The 21,572-nt window shown below is 37.2% G+C and overlaps 1 long non-coding RNA gene across 40 annotated transcripts in view; it reads left to right on the top strand.

Moving 5' to 3' along the window:
• LOC110352930 (uncharacterized) overlaps nucleotides 1-21,572 on the top strand; it is a 237,964-nt gene that overhangs the window by 30,636 nt on the left and 185,756 nt on the right. For all 40 annotated transcript variants that reach the window (XR_011809464.1, XR_011809463.1, XR_011809480.1 and 37 more), the window contains one exon: nucleotides 9,242-9,377. This is a non-coding gene — a long non-coding RNA (uncharacterized lncRNA). The remainder of the gene's footprint in view (nucleotides 1-9,241; nucleotides 9,378-21,572) is intronic.

The following is a 21,572-nucleotide window of genomic DNA, read 5'->3' on the forward strand; positions in this document are numbered from 1 at the left end:
GATGTATTCCAAACAAATTGCATTACAAGCAATGAATTTTAGGGCATCCACAATCACTTCATAAGGCTGTTCCATTCCAATTTTAAACTAAGTCAGAGGGCACGTCTGCTTGACTTGACATACCATTCACCCTGATCTCATCTTTATTCTATATAAATAGTCGACTAACACAATAGCAACACTTACATAAAGATGCAGACCCGACTTAAAACTTCCCACAGGCAGGAACCTAAGGCTTGAGTATCCTTTGTATTTTAGTAACATCCACTGAGAAGATTTATTATATCTGTCAGAAGATTTGGTTTGACGTCTGAGACCAAACTTTACTGGGTTTCCATTTTTCTCTTTTCTCTGTTTTTCCTGTTTCTGTTTTTCTCTGTTTTTCCTGTTTTCCTGTTTCTGCCACCTTGCAGTCATTGCTGATGCTCATCACTAGCTCATCTTCCTGATGTTGACATTGGGAGCAGCCATTAAGGCTTGAGTAAAGGTTGAAAACCACAAAATGGAGCATATATGTGCCAGAAATGTCTACCTGTGCTAGTGACAACCAACAAGTTACCAGATATTGTACCAATATCTTTTGAAAGAGGAATTATAAGTGTGAATGACTGCAAAAAGCTAGTTGCCTTTTGCTGCCCTTAATGTAGAACCATTAAGAGTTCTAAAACTTCAGCTTAACTGTTGTGTTTGGAGAAAGCTTTCTTTGTAAATTTCCTGGCCCAGAGTGTTCTTACTTTATGCTCTTGCCACAGTACTCTGTTGGTTTGTCCCGGTTCGAAGGAATAAATCCTGTTTTAAATTTCCTTGGTTTCTTATAACAAAGGGCTCTGGAGGAAAGAAAATCTTTTAATCCTCCCAGCAATAACCTGACATGACCTTCTAAACACACTATTAACTCAAAAATATTAGCAATATTTTGTAGCTGTCTTAAGAGTGTACAATAGAGATGGACCAAATATTGAGAAGTACTTGGATCTGAGGAAATCAGTATCTACAGCACAATTACATGTTTTAAAATGGCTAAATGTTAAAAGCTATTTAAAAAGCTGTGCAGTGGAGTATTGTTCAGTAGTTGTGGCAGAGCACAGCCAGTTTTCTGCATGCTCTTTCTAGGCTTATGATTTCCTGACTGTCTTAGCACAAATTACTCGCCTTCTCTTTGCTCTTTAGTTACTCCAATCTGTTTTGTCCTTCCTTCACAAGAGCTAAGCTTTTAGAAGATGTTCAGAGTTATTTTAATATGCTCAATATGAGATATTTCTTATGAAATTTGCAGGAGGAACCAGTGTTCTGCAAATCTAGTCTTTATATTATATTAGTAGTCTGCCAACAATTGCACACAGCTTAAATGTCAAATAAGTATTTTTAAAAATTAATACTTTTGTACAAATATAAGTACATTAACCTTACTCATTTGGAAAGAAACTTATGGTACTAAAACATCACACAGATAACTTAAAATTAGGTATCCAGCTTTCTGCACTTACTGGGAAGAGAGAAATATCATAGCATAGGATGTGCACTAGAGAAATTCAGAGAAAAATCAGTAGGAGAAGGTAAAGAAAAGGAATTTAAGCTTGCTTTCTGTAATGTGGGTCAAGAGAGCTAAATTCAGAGATAAAATAGTGGTTTGGAGCTGGAAGTTACTTTGATACTTTGAAGCACCTCAGTTGTCCATTTTGGTATGCAGCAGGCTGCAGATGTGCATTCCCTCATAAAATTATTTGATAAATTCTACAATCATTAGTCACTCATTCTCCATTTTGAAATTTCTGTTAAATGTCTGATCTAAACCTAGTGAAGTCACTGAGAGTCATTCAGTTGCATCAAGCACCAATTGAAAAATAAAAGCTAGGCTCACAGAAAGATGTGGGGCATATGATGCCCCAAAGTGGGATTTACACTGGTATCTGACTCTTGCTAAGTGCAGTTAAGAACCAGTAATAACTCCATTCTGTCTCTGGAGAGGAGGGTATTTTGAAGGTGGATTTCCCACCTCAAATTCAGTTTTTAACTTAGTCGAGCAGTCCCAGTCAGAGACTTATACTTGGTGTCTGTTCCTGCTCTAAGCTGTAAGAACAGTTTTGGGTCAAAAAGTATGATATGGAGAGGTTTCAGGGGGAGGAGAAAGATGGCATGGGTAGCCAAGCATGAATTCTCCGTGTCTTTGGTGGCTGGTCCTTGGAGTCCATGCGCTCTCTTATGGCAGAAGAGAATTGCTGGCAGTGTGGAGACTGGACCAGCAGTTCCACTAGCTACATGTATATCATTGACTCTCACACAGTGCAACCCTGTCATGATGGCCAAGGTGGCTGTAACATCCCTGCTTGCAGCAGGGCTTGGCTGTAGTCTGATTGCTAGATTAGAACAGCTGGGTGCACTCGTTTGTGTGCTGGTGGCTGATGGGAAATCCTGAGTGCAGGCTGGTCTCTAAATATCGTGGTTTGGAAACTTGTACAGCTGTGTCATCTACTCATCTTTTGGCTTTTTTTTTTTTTTTTTTTTCCCTTCATTAAAATGCTCGAGGCCTGCTTCAATATCTGTTGGGTGTTGAGCATGCACTCCCCTCTCCTGCATGGGTTTGAAATATCCTCTTTGTACTGTGTTTTCAGTCACAGAAGGTACAACTGTGTAACTCTGCTCCTTGGACAGTGCTTTAACCAACCCACTAGAGGTCATTTGGAGGGATGCACCTCTGCCCTGCTGATGTTGTGGACTTTGCAAGAAAGACCTTTTTGGTCTTACCCTCTTGATTATTCCCCCTTAGTTGTAGTACTTACCCACTGCATGAACCCCACAGGTTGCTGCCACAGGGAGGAGATTGTGGTAACGGTCAGATATGTCCTTGATACAGTGCTATTTAATTAAAATAACATTCCATTAGTTTAAATTTTTCTGAACACCCTCAAGTGTTTCTTTGTTCAGTTCCAAGTCATCCAGCAGCCAGCACTGTGCCCAAAAAGCGCTCTGCTTTTCTTTGAGGCCCATACTGCTGTCTTCACTAGCCTCTGTGGACCCATCTCTGGACTGTCTCCTTGCTCTCCTGCATGCTTTTTCCTTCTGACAAGAAGTGGTTGTTCTAACAAGCAAAGTCCAATTCCCACTTCTGCATTTGACTCTGGGGAAGATCCTTCAGGCTGCATGGCCCAGCTCCTCCTCCAGCCTTGTCATGCTGATTCGTGATTTAGCCTGTAGCTTCTATTGTTGTATTTATTGCTAAACAAAAGGAATATTTTTTTGTTCCTTTGCTTAGGCTGAGTAGAAGATAGTTGTCATGTCCACCAGCTTCCATGAGCTTTGTGGCTGCTTGCTTGCTTGCTGAGCACTACCTCATCTCCAGCAAGGCAATGTGCAAGGAGCTTGATGGCCTGGCAACTTAAGTAATTTTCCCCTAGGCCGAATGGATCTTATATTCTCCATGGCTTCTAATGGGCTGCATATTCCTCACTGATTTAATGGTTGACTTGTGATGTTTTTGGATGAGTCAAATCTCTGTAATAGTGACACTACATCTATGTATGTGGTAAATGTGAAAGAAAACAGATGTCTATAAAAATCACTGAGTCTGATTTAGAACGATGAACAGTATTATGATTAATCATAGCTGTGCGGCTAAAGTGTAGTATCTGCACAATGTGGGGTGGATATTTCTTCTTTCACACCTACATAACTTCTACCTTAATATTTGGATTTCTTTTTAAAATTGGCCCAGAATACTCCACAGTTAAGTTTAGGACTGTTTGTTTTTTGGAGTAATGGTACAATCACGACTGTTTTAAAGCAGCTAGCACAGTCTTGCAACCTTAAATTTCAACATTGATTTTTTTTTTTTTTTTCTGGCAATAATTGCACTTTGTTCATATATAAAAGGAAATGAACAGTAGCTGCTGAGTAAGTGTCATCTAGAAATGTAGAGAGTGTAGCAGTTGTTCCCCAAGAGATTTCTTCCAATGCAATGTGAATTTATTTGGTGATGTTTTTATAAGGTGTCTCAGACCAAAGCTGAAACACTTGTTGAATGCTAGATTAAAGACAGAATCCTAATCCAGACTTAATCAGACACTCTGAAGTAAAGAGTTTCAAAATTCCAGAGATCAGAAGGCAAAGAGTTTCGCAAATAAGTATCAGCCAAGTCCTATTCCTGTAAGACTTGAGGTTGAATAATGAAAGAGCAGTGGCAGAAAGAAATAGCCAAACAAAGAAAAATGAAAGGTCTCACCCTATGAACTAGCTTTAAGGTCATGAACAGGATTACTGGAAGAAGCCAGAATAATCTTCAACACAGGGGATGTGTGATGAGTCAAATCTGGTCAAGTGATGTATATGTACAAAATTCTGAATAAACTGGAGTCTGATAATAAAATTAACAGGCAGTGTTGGGAGAATTTCCATAATGAAGTCTGTAATTTTCTGGAGATACTTCTCTAGATTGCTAACCGTGGTTCAGACAAATAACGAGACAAAAGAATCACCTTTTTTTTCACAGGGCTCTGTGTGTTTTTCACAGGGCTCTGTGAAAAAAACAGATACATCCTGTAGCAAGATTTTGGGAGACCAACATACAGTCTGCTGTGCAGATGTTCTTTTATTGACTTACCTATTTTGGTGTCAAGGCTTGAGGAACTCTCATGCTCTGTATAACCCTTTTAAGTCCATGTCCACTAGCTTAAATAAAGACCATGGAATGATCTAAATACAGTAACAAAGATCCATTTTTTTCAGAGGTACATAAGATGTAAATTGGCAAATGGACACTGAGTGTAGGTTTTAGATATCTTTCATTTTTTATACTAGTATTTGAAAGATGGTATTTCTCAGAATAATGTGAGAAGGCTTGGAACATTGATTTATTCCTGTTGCGTTCTGTAAATGACTCCAAATTGCAGTAATTTAGAAATCTTAAGGTTCTTTCTATATCTGGATTTGTGCATTCAGCAAGCTTTTAGTACAAATATATGAATCTTTGGTAATTACTTTAATTCATGAATAGAACTTTAACTGAGCTGAATGCATGAATGTACCTTACAGTGTTCAGGCTTTGTGAGGCATTTCTGCTAAATCGGCTTATGAATTTCCTTTTGATGAGCTTAATTGATGACAGATTTTTCAAAAGCTAGCAACAGCTTGCTTTGCTAGCTAGTATTCACATGAACTGGATAGTCTTGTGAAGTCCTTTATTCAATTTGCATAATATTTTGCTTCTACTGTAAGACAAAGTGAAATCCTTTGTAGTGAACCTAACAATATTAGACATATGAAAAGCACCAATCCTAATCAAATAAAAAAAACACTGAAAAATCACCCTCCAGCTTTTTCTTCAGGACCTTAGATTATGTAAGGCTAATTTATTTATTTTTTATTATTATTTTTTTTTCCCCAAAGGAATATTCTGAAAAAAAGGTCCGAAATAATAAGGTGTTATATCCCATTCAGTGAAGATATTTTCCTGGTTACTTTAGCACATCTCTAAGTGTATTTTTCATTTAAGACCCTTCAAGTCACAATGCATTGCAAGTACAAATATATTTGTACATTAAATCAACAAAACTAGGAAACTTTTTTGTCCTTTTGCATGAAACAGACAAATTCTACATCTTATTATATCCAGAGGTTTGTATTGCTTGTGCTAATGTGTTAAAATTTCTACCTTTGCGTACTATCTGGGGAGTATAGGTTAGAAGAGAATGAAATTTAAGCTAAACAGTGGGATCTCTAGCCATAATCATGGTTGTGGATATCTGAGGGTAGTGAAGCATGCAGAAGCCTCGAAAATAACTGACCTGTTTTCCTCCAAACATTTCTGAAGAATTCTTGTCCGTTAATAATGCCTTAAAAGTAATAAAGACTGAGATCTCTGTATTCTAGCCAAATGAGGCCACATCCTACAGTCCTTGCTTTGTGTTTAGTGGCGTAAATTTCCCATTTGCTTATGATAGGATGGGGACTGAGAACTGGGTAAGGGTGGCAGGATGGGAATTGGTTTGTCACCTCTGACAGTGCGTTTGCAAACTGCTAGAACCACAAATGAGCTCAGTGTTTAGCAAGATGGTGGATGCCAGCATGAAGCTTGGAAGTGCCAATTTTAATTAAAAACTGCATTTTCAAATCAAGTTCCTAGTTAACAATGGGTGGGAAATTCTTCCCACCATATAAACTTTCTGAATGCTCTGTTGACTGGCAAGATGGGTGCAGCTTCTCCTTCCACGAAAGTGCTGCTACCATCATCTTCCCTCTCACCTCCCCCCACCAGAAGAAAAAGACTACATTGTTCGCGGAAACTCTCCTTGTTCATGCCCTGCATTTAGGCCAGGACAGACAGATTTTATTTTGTCTTCCCCACCCCCCTTCCTTCGCTGTTAACAATAGAGCAAACACATGAGATTAACATGGCTCTTGACATGGCTCAGTTGTTTGCCATTTGGAAACTACTGATTCTTCAATTGTATAATTGTAAAAAAAAAAAAAAAAGTATCAAAAGATTCAGTCATTTTCTGTTTATTCCAAAGATGGGGAGAACAGAGTAATAGGGGAGAGATGGGGGAAGCCAACAACAAAAAACAAATTAGTTTAAGAACCAGCATGTTCCCCTTACTTTAAGGAACACAGTAAACATTTCAAAAGTGCATGCCAGCTCATTATCTAACTTGGTCTTCATTGACTTCATGAAAAACAGCAGCAGTTAAGCAATGTTTGCCAAAAGCAAATTTGGGTACATGTATTGCTAAAAAAATGTGACACCCGCTCTATACAGGTTCCTTAATCTGTCACACAGAGGCAAATCAACATTTCATCATTATCCTTTCTTTCTGTTATTTAGCCCTTTGATGATTGCTCTTCTAGTCTGTTTTGAGCATTGTTTATGCAAAATTCTGGTATGACCTATGACTTGAATAGTTGGCCAGAAACAAACATCTCCAAGTGTTTAAAGATGTAGAGACAGCTTCAGTAATATAATCTGGTCTGCAATATCTTTTAGAAAATATCTCTTTTACAAAGTTTATTGTTTGAAAAATCTTAAATGGCATGGGCTGTTTATGAATTCCTTCTTTAGTAAAATTTAAGATTTAGTTTGTTATTAATTTCACTTGCATTTGAAAAGAGCATTCTTTTTTAGTTTATGAATACAATAGGTAGCTGCCATTTTCAGTCCACTTGATGTGTACTTGCAATTTGCAGTTATATTACTGAAATTATTGTGACAAAGAATTTGAATATGCCATATATTCAAATATATATATTTTTTAATTGTGATAACAAATGATACAGTGCATTCCATGAATTCTTCCATATGGATAAATTACTTATTCTTTGGTAAACTCATATCTCTTTATGTCCAAAGCACATAAATTCATAAATATTTTTAATCCTATTGAACTTAGTTTCCCTTGGGAATTACTTTTTACTTAACGGAAGTGCAAGAATTTGTTGAACAATTGTTTTATTAAATAGTTTAAAGAACATTTATTTTGAAACCATGCAGGCTTTTCCCATAGTCCTTACGTTTTCTAGTATGCACGTTATTGTCTTGTGTGCATTGATTTCTCTCATCAAAATTAAAAGAACATTTTAGCAAGCTGTGTTTTGCTTTGTAATCTATGTGCTCCTGTCACATGTTTAAAATTCAGAGTTGCTGTGTAGTTGTGATAATCAGTTATTTTATTCCAACATACATCATACTCTTACTTGTTATGAGTAAAGGGTACGGACATTGAATAAAATCTTAAAAATCTTTTTTTTTTTTTTTTAATATACAGTTTCAGATTTTTTTCTTAATAAAAAAACACTTCAATTCAGAATTTCTTAATGAAGTGGGACATTCTGTTGGTAGAAAACAATGCCACTTTCTTATGTTTTTTGAAACATTTATCTCATTTTCCTTTGGGGAAAAATAAAACAGCTGGTGAAACTAGGATTTCAAAATGGAAAAAAAGAATGCTTAAATAAACTTCCATTTAACATTTTATCAAAAGCTGGAAAAAGCTGGTGAAATTTAAATCTCCTCATCTTCCATATTTCTCCCCCTTTTTAAATATTCTCTTTGATATTGTTGCAATTTTAAATTGTCATGAGGACCAGGTGACAGAATACAGGTTTTCCTTCTCTCTCTTTCTCTCTCTCTTTTTTTTTTTTTTTTTTTTTTTGAAGTAGTTATGTCCAAAACAGAGTATATCAGCATGTTCCAATATTTATTTCAGGTTTTTCTTTGTTGTTAAGCAAAGATTGCTTCACTCCTATGGCATGGTTACTTCAGTCGTCGCAGTACAATCTGGAAAGTATATTGACATGAAAAATCAAAGTATCACACTTTGAGAGCAGATTTTAAACAGAAGTAGAAAGGACATGGCACTGTCTGTAGAAATAACTGGACCTTGACTATTAGTGTTGGTCAAGGAAATGTCAGAGGAAGAGCATAAGGGCAGAAATACAATCAGACCAAAGGTCCTAGTACCTTGTATCTGATAGCAGCCAGCAGAATATGTTTATGAAATCTAAGAAACAGGACAAGTATGGAGTGATTCTTCCTGCTTCTATACTTTCCCAGCTTCTGACAGTCAGCAGTTTTGGGACTCCCTGTGCTGAAGTTGCATCTTAACCATTGTTTTTATGAACCACTGAGTGCAGAAGCAACAATAGGAACAATGGATCACTGTTCAGCATCAGTGGCAACTGCACTTAGAAATAAGTAACAGTGCCACTTCAAAACGCTTGACATGGACAACAGAAACAGAAGAGCCAGGAAATTATAGCAGTACTAAAGCCACACCCATGGCCGGAGGCAACATCTCACAGCTCCTCCAAGTTGTAAACTTCTCTGGAGCTGAGAATCCCTGCCGTGCAGAGAGGTAGGAGCCAAGCTCACCATTATATAAAGCAGCAACTCATGCCCCTGTGGGATCTTAATGGGACATGGTGTCTTGTTCTTCAATGTAAGGGTTCATCCCTCTGTGTTCCTGCTGAGATTTTTGTATGGTGAGAGTTGGGTGACCCTGCCTCATATCAATATAAGATGCCACCAGTCAGCTGACCTCTGGTTAAGAGAGACTTCCACATTCTCTCAGAGTCACTGTCTAGTTCCTGTTCAAACATCTGTCCTATGTAGGATGTAAGCAATCCCGTGTTATTTCCTCTGACAACCTTCTTTGGTGGCTGTCAGCAGGTCTTCCCAGTAAGTAAGTCTGCAGTAGTCTTCATGCACAGTGCTTGACCTTGTATGTGATCAGCTGCATGTTTCTTTCCACAGCAAAGCATTTGGAAAATGACAGAGCCTGAAGAAAAACGAAATTCAAAATCAAGAGTAGTCTACAAGCTCCTTCTCAGCAAGCCTGTCTGTTAGGAGTCATGACTTCACATGATGCAGTGACTCCTGCTAAGTTTCTGTGAGTATTTTGCATTCTGCACTTCTCCCTGCAAAGTCACAACATCCTGAGACACAAAATAGAAGGTCCTGTCTGTTGTGAGCACTGCACAGAACAGGAAGGCAGCTGTAGTGGATAGGAGCTGAGCAGTGATTGCGTTGCAGGTAGCCCCGCTGTGTTTTGGAGACAGCATTTGTACATTTGAAGTTTACTTGAGGATGCAGTCATATGCCAGCCTGGTTCTGAGCTGTTCCTTGCTGCATAAATAGCCCCTTTCATTTCAGTAGACTGCTCTGAGTGTAACCCAGCTACCAGAGTATAGTTGTCTGCCTATTCAGTCCTTCCTTGTTTTACTTAATTTTGCTTTTGTAAATATGTCATTGAACCCAACAAAAATTTTGCTTGGGTGAGGACTGTGTTAAGTCACCAGAAAATTTCAGAAACCGAGACCAGATAAGAATTAAAATGGTAACAATGCCCACAGTAATCACATTTGAAACCAGGTTTCACAGTAAGTCTCCTGCTTTCCTGCTATCAGTGATGTTATGAATGACAGACCTTGTTTCCTTTTGCAGTCCCATTATTTTTACTGTGTTCTTTATCTTTGTCTTTTGGAAAGAGCAGATAAAAACAAAACTTTGCTTTACATTTTTGCTTGAAGATAAATTGGAACGTTTTAACAGGCTAACTTTAAATGACTGTTTACTTTTGCAGTGGTCAGGGCCAGTACTCAGGGCTATGGCTACATGACTAAACTCTCGTGCTCCTCTTTAACAGTTTAGGGGTCAATGTTTCTGAAAGTGCAGGAAGGATGGTGCTGGTGCAAAGCAGTGTGTCTGCTGCCCACTTTGCCTAAGAGAGCTGCAAGAATGAAAGAACAAAAAGTGATGTGGGTCAGTCTCAGGTAGTGGCAGAGAGTCCCTTCCTTCCTTCCTTCCTTCCTTCCTTCCTTCCTTCCTTCCTTCCTTCCTTCCTTCCTTCCTTCCTTCCTTCCTTCCTTCCTTCCTTCCTTCCTTCCTTCCTTCCTTCCTTCCTTCCTTCCTTCCTTCCTTCCTTCCTTCCTTCCTTCCTTCCTTCCTTCCCTGCCTTCCTTCCTTCCTTCCTTCCTTCCTTCCTTCCTTCCTTCCTTCCTTCCTTCCTTCCTTCCTTCCTTCCCTTCCTTCCCTTCCTTCCCTTCCTTCCCTTCCTTCCCTTCCTTCCCTTCCTTCCCTTCTCTCCTTCCTTTCCTTCCTTTCCTTCCTTCCTCTCTCTCGCTTTCTTTTTTTCTTTCTTGCAGATAAAATTCCAGTACCTGGTTAATTTAGACTATAAAATAATTCTTATGAAGCCAGAGCTGAACCACATGCTTCAAGTGTGAAGGACTGTTGCATTAAACCATTGTGCTACCCAGAGAGTTCAGTCAAATGAGGACAAGTTTCCAGCAGGTGCAGTTTCCTTTTAGAAAATTGATAGATGGTGCTTCTGCATTCTGTAATGTGCCAGTTTTAGTCTCTACAAAACACAGCTTGCATTCTGTTATAACTAGTAACAAATCATGCATCTGGAACAAAGAATATATCTGAGCAATATATTACATTTAACTGCAGTCTGGTTCAGATCCTCAGGTTCCTTTAAATTTAAACTGTGCAACAAATGTACTCCTAGTCTCTGTTTTTATCACTTGTATCATTTAACAAAGGTTGCAGTGACCCAGAGGAAGCTTAAGAGGAAAGTGATGTGGTGGACCTTGGAAATGGAGTTTATATGTGACGATGGTGGGCCTGAAGCCAGGCCAGCTCTCCTGCATGTCTTTTGTTCACAGTCTTTATTTTTCTGGGCTGGATTCAATCATGCAGCCACATCTATGGATGGGGCAGAATAGTAATTGTACATAGTAATAGTACATCTCTCTTCTCTGATGACTTTTTCAAAAGAATAATTTAAATTGTTTACTTTTTCTGTGGTTGGATTGTTAAATTAATAACAAAAATGTAGCCACTGTTAAAAAGAACAGTCTTCCAATGAATGTCTAAACAATTCTGTGCTTAATGACCACTATTTTGTCAAATCATCTTGTGATAATTTTTTCTTAAAGGGGATCCACCTGCTCACATCACCAGATTCCACACCATATTTTACATTTGTTTTTCATTTATTATTTTATCTGGTTAGATTTTGCTTACATAAAGGCTGCTTGATTAGACTGATGCAAAATGCTCTGGGAAGTGCCAGAAATGCTGGTGTAAGCTAGTATTCTTTTAATGGCTTTATAATGTTTCTATTTAATGTAGTGACCTTTATTTATTTATTTGTTTACAATCAGTTTATTTCAAACTAGTACAGTATGATATTCAGTAGAAATCTGTTAAGATCTATTAAGTGGTCTGTTGGTAACTTCTTTCATGGTTCAGAAATGCCAAAGCTATCCAATTTCCAAAATTTTCAGATATAAATCCTTGCTCTTATTATTAAAATTGAATTCACAGACATTTGTGCTATGCTTTATACCATCTTTTGCAATGAAGCAGAGTCTATCCATGAGGTAGCCATGTAAGTATCTAGCCAGATTTATAGGTGCTAGTGCTTCTAGGTGCAAAACTTATTGCTCTGGGGCCCCCAGCACAAAAAAGACATGCATGTATTAGAAAGAGTCTAGAGAAGGTCCACAATGATGATCAAGGGGCTGGAGCATCTCTCCTATGAAGACAAGATGAGGGAGTTGGGGTTGTTCAGCCTAGAGAAGAAAAGGCTCTGGGGAGACCTTATAACAACCTTCCAATACCTAAAGGGAGCCTACAGGAAAGCTGGGGAGGGTCACTTTGTTAGTGAGTGGAGTGATAGGAAAAGGGGGAATGGTTTTAAACTAAAAGAGGATAGATTTAGATTAGATATTTGGAAGAAATTCTTCACTTTGAGGATGAGGCACTGGAACAGGTTGCCCAAAGAAGTTGTGGAAACCCCATCCCTGGAAGTGTTCAAGGCCAGGCTGGATGGGGCTTTGGGCAACCTGATCTGGTGTGAGGTGTCCCTGCCTATGGCAGGGGGTTGGAACTGGGTGATTTTTAATGTCCCTTCCAACCCAAAACATCCTGTGATTCTGTGAAAATACACAGAAGCTCATTTTCTAAAAAAAAAAAAATAAAATAAATCTTGGAGCTTTGGTGTATTGTTCAGTTTAAAACAGTGTTTACAAGTTTCTTTTTTTTTTTTTTTTAAGGGTAATGTCCATGTCTGGAATGTTTTCTTCAAATTCAAAGGTTCTCCTGGCTCCATAACAAACCTTGGTTATGTGTTTATCAAGTTGTTACTGCTCAAGCTATTATTTTATGCACTATCATACTGTTGCATTGACTAAAATTCCTCTTTCCTCTCAACAAAAAATAATCTGCAATGCCCGAGAAGTATATGTTCAAGTACATGGAATACTTTACTTGTGCTGTGTCCAGTGAAAAAAATCATCATATCTTTGATACCTAAAATATTTTTGCCTTTTCTCTAGCTGTAGTCAGAGCATTGCCTTTGTTCTGTTACTGTTTTTGTAGTGAAAGAGTGTCTGGGAGAGGTGTTGGCAATCTGATATACTTAATGCATTCAGTTTCTTCCCCTATGTCCATCCAATGAAAATATGCTTCATTTCTCTGTTCTTTAGTATATGCAAATACATATATGGAATATTTATATATATATATATATATATATATATATATTTTTTTTTTTTTTTTCTATGAGTTCTCCTGTGCTATTTTGGGTTCCTGTCCCAAATTATGATTAGAACAGACTTTTTTCTTTCTTTTGGTAGTTTCCAGTATGCTAAGAATCTATAGACAAGTCATCATGCTTTTATTTTATGACTTTTGTTATTGTATCCCTATTAGGTCTGGAGCTTTCCAGATGTAGCAACAGGTTTCATCACTGAACTAAATCTTGACATCTCTACTGATGCTTTGCACCAATGACAAAGTAATCCTGCCTTATCTTTAGTAATATTACTGTCACTATTTCCATGTATTTCAGATTTTTTGTATTGTAATAAACTGGATATACAATAATAAATTGGATAATAAATCCAATCCAGTTTGGATATGAATTGGAGCCCAAACACCAGGGGTTGGATCAGTCACAGGAAATAATATTTGAGGCTTTATGTGTATGCAAACTTAGCAATCTTGAAAGAGAAACTAAAAAGTATAAACTATAATCTCTTGCGAGTTCAGCTGCTAATTTGCAGAAATAAGCTGTTTTGAATTTTTTTTTTCTCCTGAAGTTATTCTTGTAAAAGGAAGTCCTCTAGGGATTATATATCTTAAATTACCTAATTTCTGTTCTAAACATAAATATTCTTATTTTGGTGTTTGTATGATCACAAATATAAATATTCACTTTTATTTTCTTTCTAACCACATCATATACATCTAATTTCCGCACAGGAAATACAATTACTGCCATTACTGGCATTATCTTGTAGTCATGTTTCAAATTTAAATTGTAGAAATACAGGTCTTTGTACATTTATATTTTTCCTATCCATGCACTTAGTTCTGATAATTATTACATATTAAGTGCAACAGAAAGCCAAAAACCCCTTAAAACACATTAATTACGTTAAAACTCGTTACCAGTGCTGTTCATAAAAGCTATGGGACATATGTGTCAAATCATACTAATATACTTTTCCAGTATGCTTCGCTTTCCTACCTTCTTTCTTCCATTGTGTATTTGACTACAAAAGGAACTGTTGTCTCTAATCAGAATAAGAAGATGACTACATCTTCATACATTTATAGTTTCAGTATACAATGAATAATGAACAGTTCATTTCCTGTGGTTCTGTCAAAATGTGATTAGTCTATAGTAGTTATATTACAAATGAAACTCTGGCGTTGTCTTCAGTTAAAAAAAAATATGTATCTGGCTCTTTGTTTACCAGAGTCGCACAGAGTAAAAGTTTAACTATCATGTCAAGGCTGTCTTCTCAATAACACAACAGGCAAACTTAAGTGAATTGGAGAACAAAGTACAAATGTGTTTGCAGCCAGCATTTCCATAAGATAATTCCCATTTCACTATGTACTTATGGGATGGCACTGTGCAACTTGGTTGATGTAGAGATGTTGAGTCGAATAGGGAGGAGGAATCATGTTGTAATAGTTCCCTGGTGGACTCATAGGCCCTTCTGCAAACATTTCTAAGTCTCCTATCCAAAGCCAACTCTTTTCTGCCCATTTAAAGTCTTGCTACCCTTAGTTCAAACAGTGTGTAAAATCAGAAATGTTAGAATTCCAGTTATCTACGAATGAACTGACTAGTGGGTTGGCCATTATGATCAAGGTAGCCAAGTTGGCAATCTCACAGAAGACTGAAGCTCTGGTGAGCTAGCAAAGTTGCTATGCAGTGAAGAGACTTTAATGAGACAAAACCTGTCCCTGTTAAACTCAGTGATGGTTTGGTTTTGCTGTTGACTGACTCTGATAGCTTCAGTATTTGTAGGAATTGTTCCAGTGTGTCCTAAGATTTGCTTCTTCTCACCATTATGTGCAAGTGGGTCTCTTCTCCAATATCACTGTGGCTTGCTGGGCCTTGTGTTTGCCAAGAGCAGCTCATTGGAAATGCCCTTTCTGGAGTCATGCTATCTGGTGTATCTTACAATTTCTGGTTAGGATTTTTAGAATTTATCTGTAATATATCAATTCTTTTAACTCAGTGATAACTATGTCAGTTTAAAGCTAATAACCATATTTTATTATGTGATTATTTTATTTTGTGGATCAAAACCCTTTAAAATCTCATAGAATTATGTAATTTTTTTTTTTAAATTTTTTTTTAGTTGCTTGTATCATTTTAAATGCCAAAACAATCAAAAAAGAATTTTAATTTTATTAAGGAAATAAAATGAAATGAAAAGGAAAAGGAAATGTTGTTAAAAAGATTAAAGTTTTGCTTCTGATTGTTAAAGTATGTTAAAATGAAGGTGGAAATGTGTTTTGTAGTTAACTCCCAGAAGGCTCAGTGTCAGAAGAAATGTCACTCTGAATTTTCCTTTTTAGGAAGGTGGCCTCTGCCAGATGTGAGCTCAGAAATGGTAATTGTTCTTCACGTAGGTTTATCATGGCAGTCTCTGGGGCTGTGTTTTGGCAAGAGGCAAAGAGCAGGCCCATAAGAAAAAAAAGTAGTCCTCATGGGAATGGTAAAAATATGTTGGTATTGTTTAATTCTTTCATAACATACTAAATTAATTTATTTGTTTTTGAGCCTTTTAAAGTATAATGCCATCAGAGAATGTGTTTTTCATATAGTTCTCTTACAAATGTATTAAAGTTGTAAGGAGAGTTGTCTGAATAAACATCTACTAGTCATCTACATTGGGTGACTGGGACACAGAAGGCTTGATTTTTTTGCTTTACATTCTGTGTAATAATCACCATCTGCACAAGGTGATCTTATCTGAACATTTTGTAGCGTTGTTGCACAGATGTAGACAACTGTAGAACATGGAGAACTGAGGGATATCAGACTCACATTCTTTATAAATTCAGATTTATAAACCCATGCTTCTCCCAGATTACTCACCATCTTTTCCTATTACTCTAAGTAGCTTCTTTTCTTTACAATATATCATGGCAGGTATTCTGAAGAGAGAAAAAGAGCAGAACCCAGTGAAAGCTTCTAAAAATGTCCTCCAAATATCCAAATATCCAAATATCTTCTTATCTGTAACACATTTCTGTCACTCTACATACATATCTATACATAGACAAAGACAGGATATCAATTATTTTTATGGATACTGCAAAGATCAGAGTTAATCTATAGGTCAGAAACACTTCATTTATTTGGAAATATAAAAAGAGGATGATGCTTGTACACAGCTTGGCAGGTTTCCCTTAGAATCAGTGAAACTCTGCCAATGTCTGCCATGCTTCTGAGCTGAAAAATCCCCCTTACTGAGTCCACTGACTATTCTTTTCAGGAAACATTACCTTTTTGATTTCCTCTAGACATTATATTGAAATGGCCCACTCCTTACGTGCTGCTAAATTTCACTTCTGATTTTTATTCTCTCATACCTTTTTTTTTTTTTTTCTACCAAAGATGATGGTAAATGTTTTAGTCTTCATCTAACAATTTGTGATGTATGTTAGCCAACATCAACTTCTATTATATGGGTTATCTTTAGCACTAAAGTTTTAGATCATAATTTATATACATATATATACAAATATAAAGGGCTGTGGAAGCACACTGACAAAATCTCTGACAAGAGACCCATCTAAAATATAGGAAGGAGATAGTGGGGATTTAGTATTTAGTTGATGAGCAGTGTATACAGTAAAAAGAATAAAAGTAAGATTCAGATCAGGCTACTCTTCAGTGAACCCTAGAAAGCTGTCTGTCTTAAGGATGAGATGGAAGTTTCACTCCATGTTTTCTTATTCTTTGCTGCAGAACAAAATTCCAAGACTTTATAATAGGAATGTTATCTGTAGATGAACTTTCTGTTTTTATAAATAATATATGCTTCCATGCCCAGGTTTAGTGGTTTTGCACCACCCAGTCAAATGATCATGTGGGCTTGAAAAACTCTCTGTAGTGTTAAGAGAAAACTGATTCAGGAGGCTGAAATGCAAAGGCAGTTCTACAAGAAACGTGGAGGTGAAATACTGAGAGCAAAAGGGATGGCCAAAGGATATTGAGACTAAAAACAAACAAACAAAACCAACAAAAGACAGAGGCAGACAACTAGAAGGCTGACAGACTGAGAGTTTTTTTTTTTTTTTTTTTGAGAGGGAGCAAAACAGGAGCTTTTATACAGATGGTTACAGAAAAGTGTAATGTGTGATGATGAGAGAGAGAGAGATGGGAAGAATATGATTCTTATTTTTCTCTTCTGGAATATCTATTTATAGCTTTTTAAGGCTGTGATAATGGACTTAAGTTTTGGATAAACTGTGGCAAGTCAGCCCCTCTGAATGTTAGTAAATCCTCATTTCTGTGGGGGAAAATTCATAAGAACATTTTCATACACAATCATAAAATGCATAGACAAGCTATCAAGCAGGAGCTTGACCATACTGGAGATCATAACACATACTGCTTCAGGAACACAAATCTTAAACTCACTGTCTGTATTTTCCTGTGGTCAGGAAAACAATGGCTTAAAGGGGAATTTGTTTTTGCACATTGTGGAACAGAGAGTATAAAGTTAGAGAGTAAAACAGATTGCTTATGTTCAAGAAACTTTAAAAATACTGTAAAATACAGAAGAAAGACACCCTTTCCTCAGGACGCGTAAGGCCTTTGCATCTTTTTCTGGTTTATAACACACTTCTAAAGCTTAAGCTCCTTTAATTTAAAGCTCCTTTTATTTATTTTCACTCAGTTTTTATTACAGCAATATTTTTTTCCTGTGCTTAAGAAGTAAACAAGCCTTAAAACAACTAATTATTTGTAAAATGCTTTTCTGAGATTCCCACCTTGAGTTAGCTAAGAAAAGCATGAGCAGTCCTCACAATGCAGAAGGAGATTATCAGATTTTGATGTAGTGAATATCAGTTGAATTAGTCTGAATGCCTTCTGTGGTGGAAAGTGTTAGAATTTATTTTAAACTGTAAAGGGTCAAATACTTAGGAAAGAAACCCCAACAAACTGTAAAATGCTTTATTAGTGTTGTCAAAAAATAGTCATTAAAAACCAGCAACAATTCAGATTTTCCCTTGTGGTATTTTGCTTGTGAGAACAGTGCAGACTGTCATGCAAGCCTGAATCACAGATAATCATAGAATCATAGAAACAAATAATCCACACAATGTGGTATGGAATCACATTGTGCTGGTACTGGCCTTTGGGAAGGATGGATGTCTTGGAGGGCCTTAGTACAAAGAGACTGTCAGCAATGAGTCTGGGTAGGTGTCAGGACTAAGGTAGGTACATCTCTAAAGCCTTATTTTCTAGATGTCCCCAGTCTTACCTGCTTTGGATCCACTGAGATGGTCAGGAAATAGGAAGGAGTGGTCCCTGCAACTTTGAGGATAGTAGGCATATGAAACTAGGTTTTCTGGCAGTGTGCAGCAAGAAAAATGGCAGAGGGGAACATCTTACTCTCACCTCTGTCCCCCTGCCAATACCCACCACAAAACCAAAGAAACACTGTAGGCAGGCCAGGGACAAACTCACTGTTTATTTCAAACTACTAGTAAGAAGCTGTTATTTATTTAAAACTTCAAACGAAGTTACAAAATCATAAGCATAAAAATCAGCAAAGGATGTGATCTTCTCCCCCACCATAACATAAACCACAATATGACAAATTAGCAGGGGCCTGCAGCAGTCAGAAAAAACAACAACAACAACAAAAAACAAAACAAAAGCCAACAAAACAAAACAAAACAAACAACAACAACAACAAAAAACTTTTGCTCTTTCTTCATAAAGGATTTTAAGAATAAAACTCATAAATACTGAAACTACCCAGGGTAGTAGATGAAGGAGCTCACAGTGTTGCTGTCAGAACCTGGCTTCCCCTTGACTGCCTTTGTAGTAAGACTTTTCAAGTTGGATCCAGAGGAGACTTGCACATGCAAAAATGGCTTTGGTTTGTCTACCAGCCAATACTGGACAGAATGCTTCTAACAGGACATCGACAATTTACCCATTTCCATTCTACATAATATAGAAGGATCTCTGCATGTGAGACCACAGTCAATACTTGTGTCTGGATTACTGTTGGCATGGGTTCCAAAGAAGAGTCTATCACTTGGCATATCTAAGAGGTCAGCCTTCAATGTGGCAGCCTGCAAAATATCCTCAGGGTCATCTCCCTTATTTCACAATCCATATCACCAAAAGGTGTCAGAATTATTCTAAGAAGGCGCTTGTGTTTGACTTGTCTGCTCTTTGTGGGCTCCATGAGATGGACTCGAGGCCTTGCTTTTTCCAGGCACAGCTCCACTGGAGAGCTATGCATGCTCAATCCTTCACTTCTAGGCAGAGCGTGTCCTACCGACTGGCTTTAACTCCTTCATACTGGGCACAGATGCTATCTCAGCCTGTAGACTATAAGAGAAACTGGTGGAGAAGTTAAGGTACCACAGGTCTTGGGTGTCAGGTTGGGAAGATAGCTAAAAGTTTCCTCTCACTTTAGTAGTTGTGTTGCACAGAGCCTATAGACTCTGGTGATGCAGAAGGGAAAAGGCCATTTGGTTTGAACAGGGAGTTTCTCTGCTTGCCCTTTGCTATTAGTTTCGCTTGTTTAGTGTGTGGGTATCATATATGACAATGGGAAGGAGAAGTACTTTAGAAAAACAAACAAACAACTCCTCCCTTTCTCACACACAAAAAAAAAAGTAAAAAAAAGAAAAAAAAAGGAGAAGAAACAAAGAAAAAGCAATAAGAAACTGTGGTTGTAAAACCACAAAAATTGGCAATGAGGCTTCAAGGCAAGTGTAAGCCTTGAAATTTCTTTTAGCTCTTAAAAAAAATCCAAACCAAGAAAACCCCAAAGCACAACAACTCTCTTTCCATGGATTCCAGCTTAATGATTCTCCCTCACACACTTTTTTTAAAGGAAGATTTGAAATAATTTTTATTAAGCTTTGGCATGAGCCTTTTTTGCTGCTTTATGTTCCCTAAAGAACATTGAATGATACTTTTCCTATTTTATTTTTGTCTAGAAATTTGAGAAATGCCAAATTTGCTCTGTTATGGCTTTCCTAGTGACTTTCTGGATATCTCAGAGGATAGGTATTGATTTCTCTCTCAGCAGAACAGCAGGAGTGAAAATGTTGATTCTTGAACAAAGAAAATATTAATCAAAGCCTTTGAAAGTTGCTGAAAATAAGGAGTAATTTAAAGAAAAAAGAAAAAAAGAAACAAAGGCTTTAGCATAGTCTCACTTTGCAGTTGCTTTTTTCCAGTTGTTTAGTTTTCACTTTCTTGACTTTTGTAATATTGTGTGGTCAATCGTAAGAGAGTCATTGACAGCAGACTTTCTAATACAAAAGGAACAAAGTAAGGGGAAAAGAAAAGCAGACAGGGTGGGCTAATATTTAGAAAGGAGCCAGTCTTTGTGATTCCAGTTCTACATATAACATGCCCTGTAGCCCTTTTGTACCTCACCTCAGTTTCTTGGTAGGTAAATTATGGGTGAGAATAATTGCACTTTTTTTTTTTTTTTTTTTTTTTAGTACACTGAGATGCAAAGATGTAAAATGCTCACAAATTATTCTTTCTGTGTGTCAGAGAAGTGGTATTTGATCCTGTTTTTATCTAAAAGTAACCCTGTCAAATTAGCCTTCATTGTCACCTGAAGTACACAGAGCAAACAAATGATATCAATGATGAAAAGCAAATTTGGTAATTTAAAATGCTGTCCATTAGGTAATCTGTTTTTAGTGATAACAAATAATAATAATAATAAAAAACATGGATAACAGTATCTTGTCCCTGTAAAGCATCTCATGGGCTACCAAAGGGGCAAAGGGGTGGCAAAAAAAATATTTTCAGTTGCACAGCTGCACCTTTACTTACCGAGGAAGAGGATATCGCTAATCAGTTTTGGAAATCTTGTTCAATAATCATTCACAGATGATAATGGGCAAGTGAGATCTTGAACTTTTTTCTCTCCTCTGTCCCCAGCTGAAGCTGGAGGTTCCTACAGTTTACAGGCATTGATTTATGAACACAGAAAGATTAAACCAAGCTGTTGAAATGGTAGACCCCTTCAGCTGTTCCCTGTGCTCTCCTTTTCTCATGGAAGTAGCTGTTGATCTGGAAGGAATGGCTGAAATGTGTAGGTAACTTTTGATGGGAAGCCAAAGGTCATTGGCAAAGCAAGCAGTCAAAAAATTCTGGTTAGCTGAACGTGCCAGGCTATAGATGATGTTAACAGAGGAGCTGATTCATGGACAATTTGATCATCCCCACCACTATAGGTAGTGGCTAAGAAGGGACCAGTAATAACAGGGGGCTTCTGCCATCTCACTTAAATGCACTACGATACGGTGATCAACAGTGACTCACTGTTTTGTCAGTACATTCCCCTGGAGCCTGAGGGTTCACTTTTGTACATGCACCTTAATCTGGACAAGGCAAAGCAACTCAATATATAAATCACATACTGACCTGAAAGGGATCTAGGAATAGAGATCCCTATGTTTATGCCTCCACATTCTAATATAGAAACATATATATATATATATTCAGGAAAACATGTATGTACATGAAAACATTATCTTGTAAATG

The sequence above is a fragment of the Anas platyrhynchos genome, chromosome 5 (assembly GCF_047663525.1).
Source record: "Anas platyrhynchos isolate ZD024472 breed Pekin duck chromosome 5, IASCAAS_PekinDuck_T2T, whole genome shotgun sequence".
Taxonomy (NCBI): Eukaryota; Metazoa; Chordata; class Aves; order Anseriformes; family Anatidae; genus Anas; species Anas platyrhynchos.